General features: G+C 39.9%; 1 long non-coding RNA gene and 6 other non-coding genes across 7 annotated transcripts; all 7 read left to right on the top strand.

The window, feature by feature from the left end:
- Nucleotides 1-4,401: 4,401 nt before the first annotated feature.
- Nucleotides 4,402-8,471, top strand: LOC116408873. Its single transcript, XR_004221353.1, has 2 exons — nucleotides 4,402-5,019; nucleotides 7,146-8,471. It is a non-coding gene; the product is annotated as an uncharacterized LOC116408873 (long non-coding RNA).
- mir17 (microRNA mir-17) lies at nucleotides 7,183-7,269 on the top strand. Its single transcript, NR_049547.1, has one exon. It is a non-coding gene; the product is annotated as a microRNA mir-17 (primary transcript).
- mir18a (microRNA mir-18a) lies at nucleotides 7,311-7,397 on the top strand. The gene has a single exon (NR_049637.1). It is a non-coding gene; the product is annotated as a microRNA mir-18a (primary transcript).
- On the top strand, nucleotides 7,459-7,539 carry mir19a (microRNA mir-19a). The gene has a single exon (NR_049548.1). It is a non-coding gene; the product is annotated as a microRNA mir-19a (primary transcript).
- mir20a (microRNA mir-20a) lies at nucleotides 7,584-7,667 on the top strand. The gene has a single exon (NR_049655.1). It is a non-coding gene; the product is annotated as a microRNA mir-20a (primary transcript).
- Nucleotides 7,714-7,792, top strand: mir19b-2 (microRNA mir-19b-2). The gene has a single exon (NR_049549.1). It is a non-coding gene; the product is annotated as a microRNA mir-19b-2 (primary transcript).
- Nucleotides 7,834-7,911, top strand: mir92a-1 (microRNA mir-92a-1). The gene has a single exon (NR_049670.1). It is a non-coding gene; the product is annotated as a microRNA mir-92a-1 (primary transcript).
- Nucleotides 8,472-8,778: the final 307 nt, after the last annotated feature.

Here is an 8,778-nt window from a genome sequence, read left to right as displayed (position 1 = left end):
AATAGCCCCTTTCCCGTAGTCTCCTTTTAAGATCAGAGGCTTGTGCCTTGTATAATTCAAGAGAGGAACAGTTTCGTCTCCGTGTCAAGAATTCACCCATTGGTAAAGCTCTTTTTACTAAATAGGTGTGAAAGTTTGAGAAATTTAGAACGGAATAGGTTGCTGTTTCCTTTCTGTTATTTCTTGTCTGCAGTCTACCATCATTGGTCTTGAAAATTTCCAGATCAAGGAAAGATATTTAATAACCAGATACATGATTATCTCAAATCACCAGCTTGGTGGTATTTATGGGGATTAGTTAGCAAAAACTGAGATAGCAGTTTTCTCTGGGATATCTCAACCCTTCTATTTATTTCCTTTTCCAAGTGTTTATTTGTTTTCCAATTGAACTTTAAGGAGTGTGAAATTAGCAGATTTTGGTGAAATTTGCACAAGTACATTATTTTTAGAGAAGTGAATAAAAGGGTAAATAAGCACGCCCAGTGGAACAAGTAGATATTACAGGCCCCACAGCCAATTCAGTTTGAGATTTCATTTAATTTTTTTCTAAAGCAAAAAAAGTTGGAATAGAGATATCTGACATGGACTACACCATGACCAGTGTATGAAATACAAAGGGCACTTGCAAATAAAGACTAATGCCTATGTAATCAAGCTACAATTGGACGATTCAAACTGATTTTATCAATGCCTTAAAACACAAAGCAACCTTAAATATTGTTTTTAAATACTAAACAGCACCTTTGCATGACATGATTTTTAATCAATTATCATCAGAGTAGTATAGAAGAATGTTGCATTTCCTCTTTAAAATGTAGAAAACCACATGTTAAAAAGGATATTTTTATATCACTTACCTACATTATTTCTCACTGCAACAATGTCACAGTTAAGGACAATTTTCCCCTTAGTATTTAACTAGTCTGAATATCCTTTTTTGAAAGCAAGATACATTTATATACATGCAGTAACATTCATTAAAGAACGAATTCCGATGTGCGTTAATTTTGCGAAAAGTCGCGTCGGGCTTGCTAAAAATAACATGGTACAATCCAAAAATTATGCAATGTTCGTATCTGAACAATTGTAAATGGCAGGAAAGCTTTTCTAACTTTGATCCTTCTGTGCATGATTTTGGAAGCCTCCCATAGGACTCAATGGCACTCTGTAGCTCCAACCTGGCCCAAGGAAAGTCACAATACTAAAGCTTGAATGAATCCAAAACTTTTGTACTCGTGAAAAATACACGATTTTGTCACACAAATTGTACGAAAAAGTCGCGCAAATCAATGAAAATATTACAGAAAAAATACAACGTTTTTGTACTCTGACCTGTCGTACTTTAAAAAATGTGCCCTTAAAAGTATTAAACATGTACATTTTTAGGCAAATATTTTAACTTTAAACCATCCCTCCAAAAAAGCAATAATAACTGGAAACCTAAACTAAATCATATTACACATTTAACTTGCATTTTATGCAGATACTGAATTATGACTGGAGAACCCCCATTTTACATTTTTCAGGGGACCAGAAAAAATGGTGTAAATTCAGGGTCAAAGATAGGGAAACACAAAAAGGTGAAAAATAGGGAAATCTTTCAGGGGATGTAAAACTGAGGTTTCACTGTATAAATATCTATAGTTATAAAGAGTATGCTAAATTGTATATATCTGAGGCAGCTATAACTGCCACATATATAGCATGTAGTTTACTAATACAGGTATGGGATTCATTATCCAGAAACCCGTTATCCTGAAAGGGCTTATTTACAGGATAACCATCTCCCATAGATTCTGTTTTAATCAAATAATATAATTTTTTTAAAATGATTTACTTTTTCTCTGTAATAATAAAAAAGTTCCTAGTACTTGATCTCATCTAACATATAATTAATACTTTTTGGAGGCAAAACAATCCTATCGGGTTAATTCAATGTTTAAATTATTTTTTAGTAGAACGCATGAAGATCCAAATTATGAAAAGACCCCTTATTTGTAAAGCCACAAGTCCCAAGCATTTTGGATAAGAGGTCCCATACCTGTAGTACACATGAACCCAGTAAAACCCCAATTTTACATTCTCAAGGGAACTGGAAAAAAGTAAAATCCGGGAAACCATAGTGGAGGCACGTAAAATCAGTAAGAAAGTAAAATGCGGGAAAATGTACTCAAAATCTGAGAAATGCTTCCACTGAAATGGATTACAAAATTAACGTATTATAATAAAAAAAAAGTATAATCTGGGAATATGTAATATGGGTTTACGTAAATTTGGAGTTTGATTGTAACATTTTCCCTCAATCACAAATCCATAACAGATAGTTTAATGCATCTCTTCCCAACCCATCTGTTTATTAAATTTAGATTTTCTGTTTAATTTTAATTTTCACATTTAATTTTCAAATATGTGGAGAACTTATTTACTGCTAAACACCAATGAAATCCAATTTATCATGTACTTAAACTTCTGAGTAGATGATATGCATGAAGAGGTGCATTGGAGTAGTGCTGTAACTAGAACTGCATTAGCTTTCTTCATACTATGTTATATTATATGACTGCTTGCTGAAAGGAGTGTATTGCCTGGCAATCATGTGACTTGTAGCCACATCCCACCACTAAACATTCTTGTTTCAATCAAAGCTTTTTCCAGACACAATAGTGCTTCTATAGGCAGTGTTCGGAATGCTTTAGGGAAGACACACACATTCTTTTGTTTTCATCATTGTTACAGTACATATGTAATTTAGTTTAGCTTTTTGGTGTGGATAACAATAATTAAAACCATGTGAGCATGAAGGAAACACAAAACCGTATGTAAATTTTTACTAGGCGAAGTTGCAAACTGAATAAATACATAAATAGCTTTACCATGTCAGCCAGTATATCACAAAAATGTGTTTTTAAACAAAAACAAGTGGCAAAACAAGTGGCATAAATGCTGCACTTTTAATGACTAGATATATAGAAACACTATAAAGCAAGCTTTCTGGAATCCGAGCTCCATTTTCCAAGCTTACATTTTATAGCACAATGTAAAAAGGAAACTTGAAGAAGCGACCTCATACTACAGAAAGAACGCTTTGCAAAATTTTCTTCAATAAAATATTATTTATTATTTTATGAAAAAAATAAACTCACACACACACACACTATATATATATATATATAATAGTTCATAGGGTGCACACCATTTGCAGCAACAAAACTAGGTGCTAGTACCAAAAAAATGCACTGGAACAAGGGCAGCACTCCTAGGATTTAAAGAACTGTGAGCAAAATGTAAATGTAAAAATAGAAAGGTTTTTTACTCGGCGTTTCGGTCTCACATAGAAACCTTCATCTGGAGTGTTCTATATACATTGGATTTCCGTGCACAAGGGAAGCTACATAGTAGCAACATAAAAAATAAATAAATATATATATATATATATATCTTTGTAAAATGACCTCTGCACACACTTCCTAAGTGAGGGACAATATGTCCAGGTGCAAACAGATTATAGAATATAGCAAAGAAAGATGCTGTAGCATTGCAGGGATTTGTTGACGCCAGGCGGACATTGATATGAAATAAAAGATACCAGTTTAAAAGCAAGTCCCCAGAGTGCAACAAGCATCTTTCTTTGCTTGCTTGCTCTCTCTCTCTCTATATATATATATATATATATATATATATATATATATATATATATATATATAAATAGAGAGAGAGGGATTTGCAACAAACTTCCTTCCTTCAAAAGGGATAAATATTTTTAAAAAAAGATACCTAACTGAATGCCCTAAGACAGGGTTGCAAGCTTTTAATAGAGCAAACAGCAAAGCTTTACTCCTCTATAAATAGGCCAACATTTTGCTGGTCATTCAATGGAAATGTAAAATGCATAATATCAAGGCATCTCCACGCATTTAGATCAATTTAATTTGTATGTCTTTATCAAATCCAGTTCAGAAACAGGAATCTGATGAAACAGTTTTCACCTTGCTGTATTTCTCTCTTGCCCTGTCATCACCATCTTGTCCTAAAATACTTCTATTATACTTCACAGATGTTCAAAGAGTAACTGGAATAAAAGATTGTGTAGGGCTTAACATCTGTTCCCCCCCCCCCCCCCCCCCCCCCCATTATCTTATTTTCCCCACACAGCATTTAATGCTACCGCCACTGTTCTTCACTAATGGAATGTTGGGCTCAACACAGATGCAGCATGTATGGTTACACGTGTATGATATACAAGTGTACTGGCAAGGGATACTACCAGCACTTGCTGTCCATAGAGTATACCTCAGCAAAAATCCCTGTGTGCTCCACACTTCCAATACATGGACGTTTTGAAATATCTGAGCAGCAGAGATTCGATTAGTAGCTAATTTTTAAGGAAAGAATGTTGGAGGAAAAAAACAAAATGAAGGTTGGGTTGGTTGGGGGAGGGGTGAAGGTGTTGGCTGTTATTTTGATAAAAATCTACGAAGTTCCCCTTTATTGGTGTCCCCACGTGTCCCTTGTTTGAGGAGTGCGAGCGGCCAGTGGGTAGGCAGCAGGGTGCCAGCGGGGGTGAGTGGCGCTTCCCATCATGGTGGGCAGGCGATTCCCATGCCGCGCTGAGGTGGTAGCAGCAGGTAATGGCACAATGTGGCGCCGTGCTTGTTGTGAGAAGCCGTACTACAGAGTGTATCAGCGTGTGTGTGAGGGGAGGGCTGAGCGCGGCTTCCCTTGGCGTGCAGTTTGTATGGCTTGTTGCGCTATTGGCTGTGCGATGGGGGTCGGAAGTCCATTTTTTTTATGCAAATGAAGAAGCTGGGCTTGTAGATATTTACGTTGGTGCGGGAGCCGCCCTTCATTCACCCACATGGTCGGATTCAGACAGCGTTCGCGCCACTTTCTCAATTGTAATTTATTTTAATTGTGTCCCACGCTTTCTCCGCCCAGACTCTTCTTCTTTGCCTGTTGTTCGCTCTCGGGGGGTTCGGCGGAGACGGGCCGAGCTGCCGCTGTTACTGCTGGTAAGCGGAGGTAAGTGATAACAAGTGAAAGATGGAGGATTTCCTTGGGCGAGTGGCTTGTTCTTGAGGACAGGGCTCGCTGTGTGGGCGCGGAGGGTTTGCTGCGTGTGTGCGCTGTTGGGCTGGGAGCGCTGGGCGGCTGCATGCCTCTTGTTTATAATAGTAAGGGGAGCGCATGGCAGGCTCCTCCATAGTGCGGAAGAATGAGGGAGATTTGAAACGCGTGCTGCAGTGTTCTCCCTCCTCCGCACTTACACGCTGCGAGTGCACATGAGAGGCAGCCCTGGGGAGAGGGAGCCTAGCGTGGGAACACTGCGCTCATGTGGCCGCACTCACACGGGGACTATGTTTTCCTAGTGCCGCTTGCGCTTCGGCGCTAGGTGACATTTTGTGACTTGGCGCTGCCAGTAGAGAGAGGGGCCCAAAACAAAGCCTTGGCCATAGCGCTGTTCTAGGCCAAGCGCTTTCGGCATGTGGCTTCTCACGACACTGGACTACGGTTCCCAGTGACCCCACAACAGCCGGGCTTCTGGGGGGGAATGTTGTGAAGTAGCAGGAGGGGATCTCGGGTTAAAGCCGAGCGTTCCAGGCCATGCGGAAGCCCCATTGTGTTTAGGACACTGTCCCATTGTGCCAGTTTCCCGGAGGACTAGCAGTAGGTTCTTTCAACCCCACTGGGGACAAAGTCCTTTGTTTGTGTGTGCGACTTCCTTGCACTACCCCCTCACTCGGGCTTAATGGAGTGTTATTGTTGCCAAGGGGACCCTGAAGCAGTAGCGAGGTGGCTAGGCCAAGACTCGGGTCACGTGTTCGTGCTGCATTCCCTTTCTCACACAATAATAATGTAGCACACGGCTCGGCTGACCTTACTCTCCGTGCCCCCGCACTCAGCCCTGCCGCGTTTGTTTACATCTGTTAGGCGTCCTCGGTGTTTGCGTAGCGCACCACCCTCTCGCCTCCCTCGGCCAGGCCAGCTCTCGGGGCTCATTGTTAATGAGAGAAGCGGCAGGAGCAGCTGAGGGACTCTACGGCGCCATGTTAGGCGGGAGAGCGGAGTGCGTGGGGGAGGGGAGACCCAGGCCACAATGTATACATGTAGCTCCTTGCTGCGGCTTTCATGCACAACGCCGGTACTGCGTAGGACGCCTAGCCCAGTTGGGGATAGGCCGCACATGAGATACCTGGTTGCTCACCGCAGCCTTACCCTCTCGCCAGTACTAATACGGAGGGGGTTTGTCCTACGCCATGCTGTATTCTGCCTGCAGAGGAAATGGGAGCTTAAGGTCCGCTCCCTCACTTGTCCTCATTAGACTTGCGTCACCATAAACAGGCGTTTAAATACATGGGTTTAGTCCCTTGAATTGGTAGCCCTTAGTGTATATTTGCTCCCTCCTTATTACAAAGGGGTTCCGATATTTGTAGCCGCTGGGTGACCTCCCTCTGCGGCAGCCCCCTAGCGGCTGTTCCCCCAGCTGCAGCAACACGTGGTGCCTCCATGAGGGCCGCATAGGCGCGTTACTCCGCGCTCCTTACTCCGTCATCTTTTGCCAGTCACTGCCTAGGCAGGATGTGGGCCCCAGCAGGCCTCATATAACACTGCACTCTAGCATTGGCTGCCACTACATTATCACCTATTATGGCTTCTGACTCAAGTCTGTTGGAGAAACCAATGTCAACAAAGTTCATACTAACCTATTCTCACATTGGAAGCAAATGGACTTACTGTGACCTCCTTGATTTACAATAATGCAGCTAATACTGCCCATGTCATGTTCACAATTATTTGAGCAAACAGTGAGTGTCCAAAACAAATCTAATCCACCTTCTGTTGCTTTAGTGTTAACATGCTTCCGTGTCTCCCCTGTTTCTTTGGTTATCTTAAATTGGTTTCCAAGAGCTGCCACTAATGCTCCTTGTCCTGTAGAATGTGTGCATGTCTGACACTTTCAATTAATAGGTGTATAAAAGTTTATTCACATGGTTACATTTAAGATTTAATGGTTATACAAACCTTAAGATTAATTTCATTGACTACTAAAAATGAAGTTCAGTGTAATTTGTAAAGGTGATAATAGTCTAAGCTGTTAAGAATGATTATCTAATTCTTTTTTTTTTTTTTTTTTTTTTCTTGTATAGATATCATTGATCTCCAAGATGGCTGTGTCCAGCTGTTGTCAAGAGTAATGTCAAAGTGCTTACAGTGCAGGTAGTGATTTAACAGAACCTACTGCAGTGAAGGCACTTGTAGCATTATATTGACAGTGTTTTCTAGAGGCAAATAAAAGTGTGTGTGTCCATATTGTGCTTTTTGTCCTAAGGTGCATCTAGTGCAGATAGTGAAGTAGATTAGCATCTACTGCCCTAAGTGCTCCTTCTGGCATAAAAAGTACTCTTTCGCTGAAACTTGTTCTATTCGTTAATATTTGATCTGTGCCTTTTGCTACTTTGTGCAGTCTTCTGTTAGTTTTGCATAGTTGCACTACAAGAAAAATGTAGTTGTGCAAATCTATGCAAAACTGATGGCAGCCTGTATTGGCTGCAGTAGCAAGCTCTCACTCACACTGTACCATTTTGGCTAAAGTGGTGCTAAAGTGCTTATAGTGCAGGTAGTTTTTCTGTATTCTACTGCATAATGAGCACTTAAAGTACTCCTAGCTGCATGCCGACCCAATCAGTCATAAAAATGTACCTTAAATCTTGGTGCTTCATGGTTAGTTTTGCAGGTTTGCATCCAGTTGTTCTTCTGGCTCACTGTGCAAATCCATGCAAAACTGATTATGGCACTTAATCGGCAACTGATCTGTGGGATGGTGGGGAGTTGCCCCTTTCTGTATAGGTTGGGATTGGTTGCAATGCTGTACTATTTATGTAGTATTGCACTTGTCCCGGCCTGTTTAGGATGCTTGGGATTATCAAATGGTTTATGCATTCCGACTTTATTTTTTCCCTTTATTTGTTAAAAATGTCATTAGTCCATGGAAGTACTTGTCTTAACTTTGTAATTTATTGCTGCTTATTTATGTATATGGAACAACAACGTAATTATAAAATCAATATAAACCTTAAAAGACTTGCACATTTTGTATACCTAAATGTAAATTTGGTTACTCATATTTAAATATGGTATAAATAAGATTGTACTATTAATGTACTAAGCAACTCACAATACCTTAGATAATCACTGAAAAGAAACCCTGGTTTAGAAATATAAGAACTAAAGCTCTACTGAAACATACTGAAAGAAAAAAGCAAAAAGTATACGAGAGAAACATTTATTGAGTACTAAAGCACATTACAAGAAAATATAGCTTGGGCTATATTTTCTTGTAATGTAATTTTGTATTCAATAAATTTTTTATTTTGTGTGCGGATACTTTTGCCTTTTTCTTGACTGTTGATGGAGTAATTAAATGGGGTTTCTCCTGTGTCCCTGCACCTCTTTTCTTTTGCTGTAATATAAGGTGTGCGCTCTTAAAGGAACAGTAACACCAAAAAATGAAAGTGTATAAAAATAATTAATATATTATATACTATTGCTCTGCACTGGTAAAAGTTGTGTGTTTTCTTCCTAAACACTACTGCAGTATATATAAATACCCTGTTGTGTAGCCATGGGGGCAGCCATTTAAATTGAAAAAAGGAGAAAAGGCACAGGTTACTAAGCAGATAACAGATAAGTAGCAGATTCCCACAGTTTATCTGTTATCATCTTATGTAACCTGTGCCTTTTCTTTTTTTTTTTTTCAATTTAAATGGCTGCCCCCATGGC

Source organism: Xenopus tropicalis, chromosome 2, assembly GCF_000004195.4.
Source record: "Xenopus tropicalis strain Nigerian chromosome 2, UCB_Xtro_10.0, whole genome shotgun sequence".
Taxonomy (NCBI): Eukaryota; Metazoa; Chordata; class Amphibia; order Anura; family Pipidae; genus Xenopus; species Xenopus tropicalis.
Note: the sequence above shows the minus strand (reverse complement) of the source record. Positions and strands in the feature narration are given on the sequence as shown.